This window comes from Garra rufa, chromosome 3, assembly GCF_049309525.1.
Source record: "Garra rufa chromosome 3, GarRuf1.0, whole genome shotgun sequence".
NCBI classification, from domain to species: Eukaryota; Metazoa; Chordata; class Actinopteri; order Cypriniformes; family Cyprinidae; genus Garra; species Garra rufa.
This window is the reverse complement of record NC_133363.1, coordinates 36,800,687-36,815,984: the sequence shown is the minus strand read 5'-3', so window position 1 is coordinate 36,815,984 and position 15,298 is coordinate 36,800,687.

Sequence of the window (15,298 nt, the reverse complement as noted above, 5' to 3'; positions counted from 1 at the left end):
TTTCAAAGCCACGAAACTTCAGGCCTATCTGAGAATGAAATCTGCAGAGCATCCTAAATCTTTAAAAACTAATTTAGTTAATGACTTACCGCTGGCGATTAAAAGCTCTGCCTCCAGTTATACTGGCCTACTGATCAAAGTGTTTCATGATTTACTCGGCAGTATTTGTGTGTTTGAGTGTGCACGGGCACGCACATAATCCTCCTTTTGCATCCTCGTCATTTGCGAGATAACCTTGTCATCGATCCGCAAAAAATGCCTGTAGATGAAACGTGCATTCTTGAGTTCTCTTAATCAAGAAGCTTATTGATTATATGACTAATGATGGGCCATTAAGATATGGCTGAAATGAATGGTCTGTCGTATCATACTGAGCTCTCAGCTAATAGGATGTTTCAATCAAGAGATGTTCATGATATCGCTTCTGTTACAACTGCTCTCTAATTTTATCTGTTCTTTAAGATAAGTTAATGTCCTTGTTATGTCTAGAATGCTATTGATTTGCCACCGCTTGGGTATTACAACACTATTTCATCTCTTTTCCTCCTCGTATAAAAGTATGATACGCTCTGCCGGGGGGAGGAAGCAGTGGACAGGTGTGCTAAATGACTGACTGAGCAAATGTTTCACTTCCTGTGTCTTTCTTATATTTTACGCTGGCTTTTCCATTTCGGTTTTATTTACTTGTGTTGATGGGGAATCATTTCAGTGAGAAATGAAATTTAATTTAAACAAGCACAACTAGAGAGTCAGGCAGTAAAAAATTAGAAAAGAAGGTGAAGAAAAAAAAAGAAAAGTAAAGCCGGGTTCAGTTTTAAATGTACTTTGTTTCTGTAAGATGACCAGTTTTCTGTTGTAAGCATCACATGATCTCTAAATTCACTGAGAAGTGCATTTAAGAATGTAGGTTTCTGATATTGTGTTAAGGGGAGACACTGCAGGCAAAAACACTGTTGGGTTTTTTGGTTTTTAATAAAGTGATATATCCAAAAGACACTGTTAAGTGTTTCTTTTTATAGCATTTTATATATTTGTGTTAACAGATTTCTATTACAATACATATTTTAAAGACTTTTGAAGAAAATTAGTTTTTTCTCCTACACTGTGCCACAAATCTCTACTTCAGTAGCACTTGCACACACCAAACTTTACATCTTTATTCTTGTCTATATCCTGAAGGTTTTTACAGAGGAATTTGTTTATATATAATTTGCTTAATTATATACAACAAAATTGTGAAAATATATTGTTTTCTGTCTTATTTTCTAAATTATGGAGCAACGAAAATGAGATACTCAAAATACTCCCTCTGTGAAAACATTTGACTCTAATATGTCAAAAAAATTAAAAAAGAATTTTGAAACTGATTTCATCCTGTGTTTAGATTTTTGTACTAGAAATGTATGCAAATTAGCACATATTTCGTTAAATAATGCCTAATTTGCATATTTAAACCTAGCATATTAGAAAACTTGTAATACAAAAAATATTTGCAATTATCACTGCGATCAATCAACCGGGCAAGTAAGGTGATACTATTTTTTACCCTATTCACCTGAAGTGTCTCACCTTAAATAAACAAACAAACAAATAAATTAATGAATGAATAAATAAACAATACAAATATAACTGAATATCCAAATAAATAAATAAATACAATTATAGAAATTTTATACATATAAGTTTGGGGGCAGTATGAAGGTGTTTTTTTTTTTCTTTCAACTTTTACTTTCATTCAGCAAAAATAATTAGGTACATTCTTAAAAATAAAGGTGCTTTAAAAGTTTCTTTACAGCGATGCCATAATAGAACCATTTTGGGTTCCACAAAGAACTATTCAGTCTTACTTTTTTATAATCTGAAGAACCTTCTTTCGTCGCAAAGAACCTTTTGTGAAATAGAAAGGTTCTTCAGATGTTAAAGGTTCTTTATGGAACCATTTAGACAAAAAAGGTTCTTCTATGGCATTGTGAATCAACTTTATTTTTAAGAGTGTAGGGCATCTGAAATAAAATAAAATTATATCAAATTAAATTAATTTTTGTTTTAATGCATTACAGTTTTTCCACAGAAATATTAAGCAGCACAGGTGTTTTCGATACTGATAATAAGAAATGCTTCATGACAACATATTAGAATCATTTCTAAAGACTCATATGACTTTAAAGACTGAAGTAATGACTGCTGAAAATTCAGCTGTCATCACAGGAATAAATTACATTTTAAAATATATTAAAATAGAAAACAGTTCATGTAAATCGTAATACTATTCCACAGTATCATTGTTTTTCGCTGTGGGCCTTGGTGAATGTAAGACAATTCTTTCAAAAACATTACATCTTATCAACCCCCAACTTTTAAACTGTATATAATATATAAATAATCATTAGGTGAGCTTAGGACTGTTGGCAAGACTTTGCTGACATCTGCACTGGTGTGTTTGTGTGTGTTTGCGCAGATCGCCGGCCCTCCAGAGTGGTGTTGGGTTTCACAACACACAAAGGCCATAAGTGGTGTAAGTTTTGTTTAACGGAGAACATTCAATAGCTTGAGGACGGGGTTCAGCTACAACCCGGGCCAGAAGGGAAGCCTGACAGACATCCCAGGGGCGTGTGTGTAACCTTCAGTATTGAAGGGGTCTCTGACAGTTTCCACATGGTGTGAGTGGGTGTGCATGAAGCCGATGAATAAAGACCACCACAAACATGATACCAGATGCACAACAGACCAGGTGTCAAACAGCCGGTACCCAGAACACACCACTGCATGTCATGGGACATCTACAGACTGTTCAGATGAGGGTAAATCCAACTGATCTACTTGGTCCGACTCCTATGATGGAGGTCGAATCATTTGTTGTACGCTTGATCTAGAACGAGTAATGAAAGGAACAGATAGATTAATGTTGAAAATGTCCATCCCATGATCCCGAACAGCTCCTGACCCCCATGTGTGCTGGAGTGCATCACCTGTCTGGGCTCTGGCTCGGTTGTCTATTCCGTCTGCATCTCTCCCACGTCCTTGTCCGCTACATCTCCCTCCCCGATCTCAGGCGCACGCGGCTATAATGGCAGGCGCATAAACAGAGTGTGCAGCTTGTCAGACCTAATGGTGCAATGTTAAAACATGAGGCCTCTAGGGGTCCATATCGCGTCGCACCTTCAGACCATCAAACCCCCTGCCCTCAGCCGGCATTATGATCAAACGCTTCACCTTGCAGCCGAAGGTGGAGAGAGGCAGAGGAGGGATGAGGAAGACTCCTCATTATGGTTCCGAGACATCCATTTGGGCATTTTTAATATGTGTATCCTATTAAGCTCTTTAAGTGCTTTTTGATAATTGTGCTTTGTACTTTTACAGCACTCCAGTCTATTCCCAGTTCAATTTCCTCTTTTATCGGACGTTTGAAATATTGATCTCTGACAGATAAAAGCAAACACTATAATCTTGCTCCTGAGAGAGAGCAAGCGAGAGAAGGAGAGAGCGAGGCGGCGCTGTAGGAATGCACTGGGGACGTCTCTTCCTTCCAAACCCTCTTTGTTTTATTGCGTTTCTTTGTCAACAGAATTTGCTTACTGCTTACCGAGATGCTTATGTAAAGCACCTGCTCGTTGATGGCTCGTTGATATGACCATCTCCCTCGGTCTCATTTACCTCTATCTGACTCTCTCTCTCTCACGCTCTCCATTTCCCTTCATCTGCCCCCTCCCTCGTCCCCCATCAAATCCCACACTCCCCCCTCGACATTTTGCGGAGCGGAGCGGAGGGGCGGCAGAGGTGCTTTCGATGATTGCCACAGCTTAAACGGCTGTCAGGCCGGCCTGAATAAGCATGATTTATCCCCGTAGTGCTTTATGGAAGTTAGTGTTTTCTGTTAACCTGAGCTCTCAAATGCAGCTTGCTGCTGCCTGGCCGTCACATTAACCTGAATCAATCACATCTTGATTTTTCCATAAAAGAAAAGCCAGCTGTAAATAACTGGGTGGACGCAGCTCGAGGATGAATGCGCGGTGCGGCGTATGGCTGGCCGCTGCGGCTGCCACTCAGAGCTTCGGCATGGGCTTCTTACACCAGATCTTCCTACATCAGGAGTCTGGGATACATCAGTGCGCTGTTGGGGTCTCTTACAGAAGATTATCACAGTCTACACACCAGAACAATTCCTTCATTTCACAGTCACTCAGTTTCCATAAGGATGACATTGTGTTTCTGTCTTGCTTCTCCTCAGAGCATCGTCCTTATGTCCAAACAGTATGTAAGCGTCTCACAGTCCTTCGGACGACTCGGGGATCTCTGACTTTTGCAGTTCTGTCAGTTTTTTATTAGCTAGACAGCAGAGCGAGCAAACCCCTAAAGCAGCTCTTCCATTTTTCTGCTGCAGTTTTCAGCCTTTTTAGCTTTCACAGACACTATTTAAGATTTACTGCAAACATTTGAGCATCCAACCCACTGTATTGACTCCGTTTGACAAGCGTAATCCTTCTCCTCTTGCCCGTCGTTTCCATCCCGAGATCAATCACCTCATCAATGCTGCCTGACTGCTATGAAGTGCAGGCAGGAGGTTCGATTCCTGCTCAGCACCCTTACGGACTTGCTATAATATAGAAATTGATTCATCTTCAAAGTTTTCTTAAGTGCACGCCCTGGTGTTGAGGGATGTCACTGCTTTTGTGGAAACACAAGCCCTTTGTGTTTTTCGCTAAAGTGGAACTTCTGAGAAGAAAGCCCACACAAATGGATCACAACAACAACTAAATCAAAGCTTAGTCGGAAGTAATTATTAATCATTTCACCAGCCATGATATCAACATATATTTGACCCTGGTCTTAAGTAGCATGGGTATATTGTACCAATAGCCAAAAAGACATTGGATGGGTCAAAGTTATCGATTTTTCATTTATGCCAAAAATAGGCTATTAAGTAAAGATCATGTTCTGTGAATATATTTTGTAAATTTCCTACAGCAAATATATCAAAACTTAATTTGTGATCTTTTCAGATTTTTTTTTTGCACCCTCAGATTCCAGATTTTTAAATAGTTGTATCAATAGCCAAATATTGTCCTATCCTAACAAACATACTTCCATCAAATACACATACATTAATGGAAAGATTATTTATTCAGCTTTCAGATGATGTATAAATCTCAATTTAAAAAAAACAGACCCTTATGACTGGTTTTGTGGTCCAGGGTCACATACAACTGTCATTTATACTGTAGGGTGGAGTTAATATTAGCTAAATATTTCACAGTAAAAACTTAGAAGTGGATATATTTGATTATAGGCATCCAGAAAACATGAAGATAATGAAAGAGAAAAAAAAAATTATGTATTAAAAAATTTGTTCTTTCCAGAACAAAAATTTCCTAATAATTTACTCACCCCCATGTCATCCTAGATGTATATGTCTTTCTTTTTTCAGTCAAAAACAATTTTTTTGGAGGAAAACACCGCAGGATTTTTCTTTATATAGTAGACTTCAATGTAAGCCAATGTTTTAAAGGTCCTAATTGCAGTTTCAATGCAGCTTCAAAGGACTCTACAAGATCCCAGCCGAGCAATAAGTTTCATTTTCTCAAAAAAAAAAAAAAAAGAAATTATATACTTTAAGTCTTGCACTATACGTAATCACGTTGGAAAGGTCACATGTGACATAGGTGGAAATACCGATCCAGTGTTTACAAACCTAACATGCAAAGAAAGTCAAACGCCCTTTACAAAAAAAGGTAAAACAATGATGTTGGACGATTTCAAAGTTGGAGGAGAAAAAATGTTTTTCACCCTAATCTACCTTTTTGCAGAGCTAGTGCAAGACCAGAATTTGTGGTTAAAAAAAACACACATACATACATATATATTTATTTATTTTATTTTTTTCTCTCCACTAGATAAGACCCTTATTCCTCACCTTGGACTGTGTAGAGCACTTTGAAGCTGCATTGAAACTGAAATTTGGACCTTCAACTTACTGGCCACCACTGAAGACCACTATATGGAAAACAGTCCTGGAATGTTTTCCTCCAAAACCTTAATTTATTTGCAACTGAAGAAAGACATGAGCATCTCGGATGACACTGGGGTGAGTAAATTATCAGGAAATTTTTATTCTGCAACTGAACTAATCCTTTAAACAATAAATTGCAATATATTTGAATAATTTGAAATAAAGAAATCAACAAAAACATTGTGTGACACACAATTTTGAAATATAACAATGTATTTAAATGTAATCATTTTTCACTTCCCTGCTGCATATGCCTTTATTGTGAATTATTTTAGTTTACACTAGCCGAAATGTAAAAAAAGTCTATTTTCAAAGATAAATGCAATGCATTTGAACCTTACATAGGTATATATTATACTGGTTATCTACATTTAAATATAACCACTTCTATGCTATGCTTCTTACGTATTTATGGAGAACGCTGATCAACATTTAGTGTATATTTACTCCACACTATAGCATACCATCCAAATACCTGACAATTATGTGGGTAACCACATAGTGAATTTTAAAACAATCATACATATTTTGTACAAAACTGTGCGTCTATGTGTGTGTGAGAGAGAAAGAGAGTCAGAGATAAAGACAGAGAAGGACACACTTCTGGTCATTCATTTTCTTCAATTCTGCTCAGTCCAGACAATAACTTATGGCTTTTCAAAATGCCTCTGACATATTCATAGACCCACAGCTCAACCCAGAGAATCGAGAGTGTCAATTTTACTTTAGTCGCCTCTTTCATTCAAAGCACACAACTGAAATGGACATCTCCCTCCCGCTCTCTCTTTCTCCTGTTTTCTTTCTTTCTCTCACCTAGGGCCCAGTTGATGACTACACGTGTCCTTTATAAAGCAATCTCCACGCGTGTAGACCGAACCATACATTCTCAGTATAGCCACATTGTGGACACTTGTTCTTGCTAATATGCCTAGGTTGGCATTTGGAGAGTGAGTGTAGGGGTAGAGCTGCTGGTGCTAGTGTTTTGGGAAGTGTAGTAATTACTGTTCGGACAGTGTCAGCGACCTCCAGATTGCAGGATCTTGTCTCTTTTGTCTTGGCTGTGCCACTCTCTACACCGGCTGAAATTGTATCTATTCACTTTGGCTCTGTTAAAGAAAATGCTGGTAGTATTGGAAGCCAGTGAGCCGTGATGGTGAGGGCTTCTTCTCTCATCCAGTAAACACACACACACTCTCTCTCACACTCACACATTTAAATGTGAGCTTCCTACAGAGCAGCTGGGCCACAGGGCATCAGAGGTTATTGAATGTGTGTGTGTGTGTGTGTGCTGTGAAATAGAAAGATAGAAAGAAGTAAGGAAAAGAAAGAGAGGGCAAGAGAGGAAAGGAAAGAGAAAGAAGCATGCTGTGTGTATAATTTGATGATTATCAGGTGAATACCATGCTCCACCCGGACTATTGACAGGTGTCAGGTGACATGTAGACCGTGGCAGTATTTGTCAGCTGTCCTTCTCCAAGTATCTCTAGAGTCTTGAGCCATTCAAGCACACACGTCACACAAATGCATTTAATTCGATCAGCCACTGTGTTTGCGCTTCCCCCACTAAAATTTCACACCTTACATCCTCACTGTTTTCCTTAACACAACGAGTCCGTACTGCCCGCCGCTCATCTGCGGGACCCATTAAGATGCTTCCAGGCTGATACACCCCAGTACTTTGGCCTAAGTTAGCGTGAGTGGTTAGCGCTTAGCGTCAACATGCTAATTGGTATTCTGCAGCGCGGTGGGAGGCTGTTCAGGATGTGGGAGAGTGAACCAGTGTTCGATCCTATAAGAACAAACACTCTGTTCCCTGCCCTGCTGTCAGAGCACGGCGATACGAAAGGAGAACAGGACCTGACATTGCATACACACGATACAGAACAGCTCAAACACACACATACACTGTGGGATTTCAGATGCGTGCTACTGTTTATACGTTTTGTGTAATAGACATTTTCTAACTACTTTCATTCATCGTTGGCCTGTTTGTATTTATATCAAGGGCTGTAGGCTAATAAATTCAGTAATAAGGAGTGACCAAGAGTTCAAAGCTATTTGTCACTCTCAAATAACATTTTATAAGCAATGGTGACCACGAAGCACAAATTATTAAATAATCCTTTAACCTTTACAGGGACCTTAAATATGCATGGTACAAATCAATATCATTAGCCGCAACAAAATACATAAAATAAAATCAATGCTAATAAAATGACATCGGTCATATACTCTGCTTCACTTCCACCCTTACCCATTGCACAACGATTCCCATAATTCTTTGCGCTACCATATGCTACGGCATGGATCTTTTTCATTACAAGTGAGGTCGGGTCAATTAACAGAGCTGTTAACACTCTTTAGTTTAAGTTCACACACCAGGCAGCTGTTATTACCATCCTATTCTTAAGAAAGAGGGTCGGCCTCTTTAATCCACTCGTTCAAAAAACTCTATAATGCTTCTCTTCTAATAGAGGATGACCAAACAATACATGACTCAGATTACATTTGATAATGTGCCCCACAATGACATTACAAATATGACCCTGGACCACAAAACCAGTCATAAGGTCATTTTTTTTAAACTCTTAAGCTTTCCACTGATGTATAGTTTGTTGGGATATGACAGTATTTGGTTGAGATACAACGATCTAAAAATCTGGAATCTGAGGGTGCAAAAAAATCTAAATATTGAGATAATCACATTTAAATTTGTCCAAATGAAGTTCTTAGCAATGCATATTGCTAATCAAAAAATAATTTTTGATATATTTACGGTAGGAAATTTACAAAACATCTTTATGGAACATGATCTTTACTTAATATCCTAATGACTTATGGCATAAAAGAAAAAATCATTATTGTTATACCCGTGCTACTTGACTGGTTTTGTGGTTTTGTGGTCCAGAGTCACAAATATCATCCACAAAACAATAAATATATATGTAGATTGTTTAAAAAAATAAATAAAATAAAATTGGTTCTAATGTGCTGATGTTATTTTAATTTTTGTATAGCGATCTTGTTAAGACATTTCTGCGTTTTTGTTTGTGAGTGTATGTGAGAGTTTGTGTTTGTGAGGGAGGGTGTGTGCTTGTAGACCCTCATACCTGTGGGAACCCTGTGGAGCCCAGCGTGTTTCCTGCTCTTGAGTTTGAAGTGCTCTCCAGCTCGACCGTGGCCTCCGAAAATCATTAACACGCCTTTGTTTCCCGACGTCATCCTGCAAAGAAAGAGAATGAGCAAGCGAGAGCAGGATTTTAGAAATATGAAGAAAAGCAAAACGGATAAATGTTACATTTAAAGAGTTTAAATACATATGTCCTCTAGATTCAATATAAAACAAGTACACTTGGTAATAAATACTAACTTTGTTATATTTTCTTGCGTTTTTACCTCAAACACATTTCATTACATGAAATTTAAACCCTTGGTATGATAGTAGAAACATCAGCGACCAAGACTCATGGCAATGTTGTGATTCAATAAGTGTAAAATGAAAGCAAAGACTGATTTTAAAACAGTCACGGATTTGTTACAGATTAAAAGTAAGTAAAAAAAGGAAAAGTTTACTCTTTTTATAATACTTGGATTTCTTACTGATTTTACTCTTTTTAATGAGAATAATTTCATAGTGTTTTGGTTTGGAAACAGAGAGAGAGATTTACGGTAAAGCCCCTCCTGTTTTTGACGACATTTATGCAGGAAACCTGCACAACACACACACACACACACACACACACACACACACACACACACACACACACACACACACACACACACACACACACACACACACACACACACACACACACACACACACACACGCACACGCACAAACAGGCACACAAATGGACTCTGGGGGTTTTGTACCCATCATGCCAGTCTTGCATAAACATGCATACACTTTGGGAGTCGTGTAAATTGCCCTAGAAGGGAGGTCAACTAAGTGTAATTGTGCTGAAATTGGCCATGTATCCGCCCTGCCATTCCTCTGCCATTACTCCATTCACTACCTCTAAAATAAAAAACTCCCACAAACCTGGGTTAAGGAACACAGTAAAGAACCATTTTTAAAAAAGTAAATCACAAATTTGTATTTTTTTTTAAAAATACACATTTTTATAAATGTACTATTTTATTATTATTATTATTATTATTATTATTATTATTGAAAAGGGTGGAATTTTAATCATGTCTTTTGCATCTTAATACGCAGTTTAGGCTATTTAATACCTTTAGCTTTAAAAACATTCGATTAGAGAAAGGCATAATAACCATAGTTTTTTTAAATTATAATTTTTCCTTACCTATTAAATGTATATTTTAAATTACTGTAAGAAACGTATAATCATCTTTAAGCTTATTTTGTTTAAATAAATGTAAACACATGTAAACAAACATTCTAATGCATGTATTATATTTAATAAACAAATAGGTAATCCTAATCTTAATTTTCCTAATCTTCATTTTCACCTACAAAATTGAAGATGAATTAAAAACAGAATGAAAATTAGCACAGGTGAACTAAATCGCTTAATTTAGTGTGCTGTAGACAATCCCAGATATTTCACAGTGCAGAATAACCTTTTATTTGTTTTCAAGTTACTTGTCTTTTCTCCAAGTTAAGCACATTCCTGTATCCTCTCAGCTATGTGAAACTGAACACACGGTAAATAGACTGTCTGAACAGAACCCACTCCTGACATTAAAGCTTTAATAAAAAATGAATAAATAAATAAATAAATAAATAATAAAAGAACCGAATTCGTCTAAAGCAAGTCTCGCTCGACACTTGAGTGTTCAAGTGTGTAAAAACCAAGAAAACACACCGTTCGACTCGTACTAAGTCATGCTGTGGACTGGAGTGCAACGCCTCCTAGTGGCTCCTCATGGGACCGCGACTCGTTTTTCCAGCCTTTAACTTGCGCTTTCGTGAAGACCGAGATCAAGAGCGAATTTCCATAAAAGAACGAGAGATCGCCGGTGCCGTTTATCTTTTGATCAGCTATGACTGATGCTCAGTTAATTTAAATCTAGCGTTCTGCGGAGGGAGCTTCATTAATGTGCGTGTGTGTGTTTGTGTGAAGGAGAGATGCTGGAATGCAGATGTGAGAGGAATAGCAGGTAATTAGTAGATAAGAGTTCTCATTTGAGTGCAAATACTCACATCATACATAATAAAACGTCTCGTATTTTTTAAACACAGAATATCCAACAGGATATAAATAGTACGGTCCAAAAGAAAATATCGTGAGGTAAATTGACAGAAAACTCACTGTAACGTAGGCAGGAATGAGATGTGCAGGGTTTGATAAATGCTTGTTTAGCTTGATTCCGGCGTTAGCGAACAAAGCTGTAATGCAGATGAAGAAAACAGAAAAGAGCAGATAAGCAACAGATAATGATACTGTGGTAGTATTAGGCTAACTTTTAAAATATGAGCTGAGTATATAGCTTTAAAGAAGTAGCCAATATTGACACACACCACCAAATCACATCCAAGGAATGTTAGACGAGCAATAAATAGCTAACTTAACTCTCTTTTCATTACTTATCTTTTTCACTCACTACATCTTTTAACTTATTAATCATTGCTTCTACGGAAGATTATAATTAAGAGAACTGAAAGATAGGAAGATCAGATAGAAAGGTGAACAAGCTCTGTCCTGGCTGGCTATTCAAATTATAATTATTATTATTTATTTATTTTTTATTTTAAAAAAATAATAACTGGATCATTCATGTTTGCACTGCACTTCTTTTAATAGCAATTCCAATTTATTTAATTGATTTGGAAAAAAATAAAAAAATAAAATCTATTTTAACTGATAATTCCATGTTCTCATTAATCATTTCATTCCTTATTTAATCATTTATTTTAATAATTACATATTTAAAACAATTTTATAATACTACATTTCTACACTTGTAATTCCTTTGTAACTGTATTTATACCTCAAATACAGATACAGCTTGACAAAAGGCTCGTTGTTGAGAATTAACGACAACAAACACACATCACTCTGACTGCATTTTGTATTTGTGTGAGACAGAACCAAAACATCTTTATGATAAAAACGCAACTAGGCAGTGTAATTATTACACACACACACACACACACACACACACACACACAACACATTTCACAAAAGCTACAACTAAATAGAGTAAATTAGATGCTGTCTGTCTCTGAATAGAGAATTAAAACTGCCAGAATACCTGGAAAAATAAAGAAAAGTCCTGACAATGAACAGAGTCAGCAAATGCTGCCTTGCCGTAGAGTCAGACAGACCTGGTTACTACCAGAAGACCGATCCTGCTTCTACTACTGTACATACTCAGTCGTACACACCAAAACCATTTTCAGTTTATATCTAATGCCTTAGATGAAATGAATAATTATTCAATTATCATTATTCCTGCAGTGAAACTCCATGTTCATAATTCCCAAAATGCTTATTTAAATTATAAAGTGAAACATAAAAAGCATGTCTCTTGTTATTGTCTAATGACACACTGTTTGTCGTCCCTCTTTATTACATTTTCTTCCCCCCTTCCCCCTCTGTCTTTCTCAGACACACTCACACTTTTAAGTCTTTCACACACACATAGTTACACATACATACACACGCATTCACACTGTCTGTTTCACACACTTGTTAGCTGGATAAGTTATTTGAACCCTATACTAAGACCTGTTGATTGGAAGTGTGTCACTTTAACCCATACTTGCTCAAAACATACACACACACACACACACACACACACACACACACACACACACTAAAGTGTCATCCCACTCACTGCAGTGGTCTACATGCTGTGGAGAGAGCACTGCAGAAACACACACACACACACACACACACGCTCTTTCTCTCTCTTGTAGCACAGTGGGTGTTAGCAAGGCTGTAAGAACATGAGAGTGATGGTAGTAGCAAAGACGATATGTGTGTGTATGGATTAAAAGGATATAGTGGAGAACTCAGTGAGCTGTGCATCAGTATATAATGAAGGAGTAAAACAATATATATATATATATATATATATATATATATATATATATATATATATAATAGTCTATGAGTGTGTTATTCTGGAGGTGTGACAGCAGTGAGGAATAAACTTCATTAGTTCCCAAACTAGAGCCGTTTAGACCAGGAACACAGGGTGCTGGACAGTGCAAAAGCACACACATGTCCGTGGAAACAACAATTTTTTCCTGTAGGAATGCACCAGTTATTTGTAAGTGCAATCTACTAAAATACAAAATGTTCTTACTAAATGTGATCACAATGGCAGCAAAAAGAAATGACCTTTTTTATGTTGTTTGGTGTAATTTGAATGTCTTGTTCTCCCTCGCGGACCTCGGGCTAGAAAATTTAGTCTTAATTGTGTGTGTGTGTGTGTGTGTGTGTGTGTGTGTGTGTGTGTGTGTGTTTTTAGTCCATGTGTGATTGCATGCACTTTAAAGGTTCGAGATAAATCAAACTAAAGCAATAATTTGTCGTGAACTAAATAACCTGTACGCAAGTATATATTTGTCACTGGATTACAGGAGTGCAGCATTGGAGTACAGCATTCTGCAGAAATGAGAGGAAAAAAAAGTTCAGAATAGGCAACAACACACACATATTTAGGTTTAACACGGTTTATCTTATATACATACACCCAACTAGCCTACAAAGCTATGAACAATTAAGAAAAAGACATTTCTTAGAGTATCAAAATGTTATTTATAACTGGGAACATTATACACATATACACACACACGCTTAAAAAGCCTCTTATGTCACTAAGGCTGCATTTATTTTATGTACATTCGAATCAAAATTTATTCAGACACCTTCAACATTTTTCACATTATCACAGTTTATTTGCTACAGTTTAGAAAATGCTAATAAAATATGACAAGAACTCAAGAGACTGTGTCAGAACAAATTCATCTTGATAATGTCAGATAACAGATAGAAAGGTATGTAACAAAACATGGTCAGGTCAAAGTGTAAAATCAAAATTTTGGTCACTAATTTTTATCGATTTTACTGGTAGTCGACTGTTTAAAGATTTTTTAAAAATAATATGTCACAATTTACTTTATTTTGCTTTCCTCATTTACATAATTGAACTATATTGTCCTGCACCCACTAGTAAAAAAAAAAAAAAAAGGAATCACAAATCTGGTGTCTGACTAATTTTTGGTTTGACTGTGAATACAATACGACAAAAATTATGAAATATTACAATTTGAAATAACTATTAAATTTATTACTGTGTATGTATTTTAAAATGTAATTTATTCCAGTGATGGCAAAGCTGAATTTTTAGCAGCCAGTCTTAAGTGTCACATTATCCTTCAGCTTATTTGTTATTCTTAATTCTTATTATTAATGTTGAAAAAAGTGTGACGAATTTGATAATTGTTGACTTTTGATAATTGATCATTTTTGTTAGAATTTTTTTTTTTCAGAATTCAAATAGGAAGTTCAAAAGAACCACATTTATTTGAAACAGAAATCTTTTGTAACATTATAAATGTCTTTCCTGTCACTTTTGATCAATTAAATGCATCCTTGCTGAAAGTTTTTATTAACCCCAAACTTCAGTGTCTATGCATAATATGCTTTATTTATTTATTCATTCATTTTTGTACATTGTTAATAGGCATTACTGTAGATAAAATACTGTTCTGTCAGGCATTTATTCTCTGTCATTTGTGTCTATGTGTGTGAGTACATGTGTGTACCTTTCTGTCGTTTAAAGAAGGCCTGTGTCAGTTTGTGTATCAGTCTGTCAAACAGTGTGTTCATCTGTCCGCTATGTTTGTTTTATGCTTTTTCAGTTCTCTCTCTCTTGCTCTCTGTCTCCGTCTTATTGAATGCATTACCATGGTTGTCTTCATTAAAATTCTAGCTCAAGTTTAGAGACATTCTCCATATTAGTGGTAATAGGCAAATAGATAAGAGGAAAGCAGAAAGGGTGAAACAGAGAGACTGCAAGTGCGAGAGACACAGAAGGTAGTCCTTAAATTTGTTCTTGAACAAAAAGACGTGAACTGACTCGCTGTGGACACTAATTGGCCAAATTAGTGAGGAATGCCTTGAATGCAGAGTGGATTTTGTGAATGCACTAGTAAAGTATTTAGTTATTTAATATTATTATTAAATGTGTTACATTTAGTAAATGATTAATATTATAAAATATTAAATAATAATAATAATAATAAAGTTAGATCAGCCTGTGCAAGCAGTTTTAAAGCAGCTTGCTGGGTCACTCATGCTGTGGATGTGG